The sequence below is a fragment of the Humulus lupulus genome, chromosome 8 (genome assembly GCF_963169125.1).
Source record: "Humulus lupulus chromosome 8, drHumLupu1.1, whole genome shotgun sequence".
In the NCBI taxonomy this organism is placed as follows: Eukaryota; Viridiplantae; Streptophyta; class Magnoliopsida; order Rosales; family Cannabaceae; genus Humulus; species Humulus lupulus.
In genome coordinates, this window is record NC_084800.1 from 8,138,787 (window position 1) to 8,141,540 (window position 2,754).

Genomic DNA, 2,754 nt, shown 5'->3' on the forward strand with positions numbered 1-2,754 from the left:
GAAAAGATTACAACTCTTGAACAAGAAATACAAGTAAATAGAGAAGAACAATATAAAGATGAAAAGCAATAGAATGAAAGAAAGGAACAAGAAACAAAAGATAAACAACTCTCACTCACACTACCAAAGTGAAGAGTGTTTGGGATCACCAACTTGAACAAGGTTTGAAACCTTTGTCCAAAAGCTTATTTCCCCCTAACTCAAGCACTAAGGGATCTCTCACAGATTATAGGAAATTGTAGAATCCAAGAACTTTACTTAGCTAATTGTTTAGTAGTGTTATAGTATGTTTAGTGTTATCTTTGTTACTATGGATTTTTGGTTCAGACCGGGAATTATTTGGACACTCATAGTAGTACTTATAGATTTTCTAAGTTTAATCTATAGTTTAAGAATATTAAGTATAACCTAAGGTTTGATTAATGTGACTGATATTAAGGATTATATTTATTGTATTATAAGGTTTAGACATCAACCAATAGGATTTTAAGCACATGTTATGAATCGTGATTAAGGATTAAAGATTTTTTAGGATTTAATTTAATAAGGAGTAAAGTTTGAATGTTATAGGGTCAGTCAGCAGCTTTGAATACGTTGAGGGCTTAGTCAAGGCTGTTTACTCCATTCAAACTTAGCTAAAAATGTGTAATTTCGTGTTTAATTATTCAGCGTGTGCCGATATATCGCAGCTATAGGGGGCGATATATCGCAGCACGTAAATACGGAAAACACGAAACGATGCACGGTCGCCTCGGGCATACTGGACCAGGCGATATATCGCCTATAGGGGGCGATATATCGCCTCCTCCAGTATGTTTTCAAACGTTTTTGAATTCATTTCCTTTCAGCCATTCAAACTCCTTCAACAGTCTAGCATCTTTTGAACGAGTCTTCAGCCTCTGCTGAACGATTATTCAAATGATTTTCACCTAAAAAGCCATTATTTTTATTCAAGTAAAATCAAGATACTTTCATTCCCAAACTCTATAAATAGGACCTAGTACCCAGCCATTATTCACCTTTTGCTCTAAGTTCAGAAGCTGCTAGTGTTAAGTGAGTGTGAGAGTGTAAACACCTGGTTTGGGAAAACTATAAGCTTAAACATCATAAGCTTATCAAACACTTTGGGAAGTGAGTTCTATAGTATTTCGGTGGAGGTGTAGATTGGTCTTTCAAGTCTTTGAGGTAACCAAAACTCTAGTTCCTTTCTGTATTATGTTATTTTCTTTCTCATAGTCTTCTACTCAATCTCTAACCTTAATCTTCATTTTGGTTAGGGAATCTAAGTTCTTGAGCACATAAGTTCGGTAAGCGTGTTTCTCAAATGGTTTAGTCTTTCCATCTCTTTCATTTCATCTCCTTTCTTTAGACTCACTCTTTCTTATGGTTTTAGGAGTGTTCCAAAAAGTCCCAACTCAGTCCATTATATCTCGGTAACTTTGGTAAGGAAAATAGGCTAGAATCAATATGTTATGTGCTTATGTTATCTATATGTTTTATGTTATTAATGTGTTATGATATGTATGTATGTTTGTAGGCTTGGGCATATGACCCATATGACTAACAAGACCCCAAATGGATTATGGGCATATGACCTACTTAGCTAGTAGGACCCCACTAATTCCATGGGCATATGCTTGTTTAGTCTATGGGACCCCAAGTAATAATGGCCATTATAATAAGTGTATGTTATATGTATTATGTTAAGTCTTTATGTTTCTTATGAAATTATGTATATGACTATGACTTAGATTTTCCTTGCTGGGCATTAGGCTCATTCCTTTCTGTTTCATGTGCAGGAAAATAAGCTTTAGAGGCGGTAAGATTCGTGACGCTTAGAGGATGTGTATCGATGGTGAATGGAGTCAAGGGGCCGAGCGTTATTCGATTCGAGGATGTAGTCTCATTTTATGTTTTTATGGTTTTATGTGTATTTTCCGCACCAATTATGTAATGTCTTTTATTTAAAATCATCTTTTGTTCTTAAAGACAATGGGATCCCATATCCTTATTAGAATTTTATTTATTTGTAAGTAACTCTTATTTTACAAGTTACTAAATAAAATTGTGGTATTTTCGTAAAAATGTAAGTTTATGTATAGTTTTGTTAATGGTCCAAATAGTCTAGATTAGTGGGTCATTACAGAAATGCTTTCTGGAATTATCAAGCCTCAAGGTGTTTCTAGCCAAGTGCTCTAATGGATAGAAATGTTGTGTCTTACAAGTGAGCTAGGCTCCTATTTATAGAGTTTAGAGACACCCTTTGAATTTCAAATTCCACCAACCCCCATGGTTGTTACCAATGTTTAATTGGATTAATATGGAATTAAAAATGAGATTTGAGAGTTATTTGGGTTTTTTGAGTCGTTCAACAAAGATTGAAAAAACTGAAAAATTGGTCAGTTTTTGGCCTGTGGCCGCGGCCAGAGACATTAGTGGCCGTGGCCACTAGTCTCTGTCCCACAGGCTGCGGCCACTAACATTCAATGGCTGCGGCCACCGACCAATTTCAGCACTTAAAAATATGTTGTTTTTCCAAACGGTTCCAAACCCTCCCAAATGATTTTGTAACTCCCAAAACACATTATTGGGGTTAAAATCATATCTCTAACAGCCATATCACATATGGCTTTATGAAATTCATCTCAATATTGTGTAACAACAAATTTACACAATAAAGGGTAATATTTGGAAGTTACAAATTTGTAACACCAAATATGTTACATTATTTGGATATATCTCATATATCTAAAT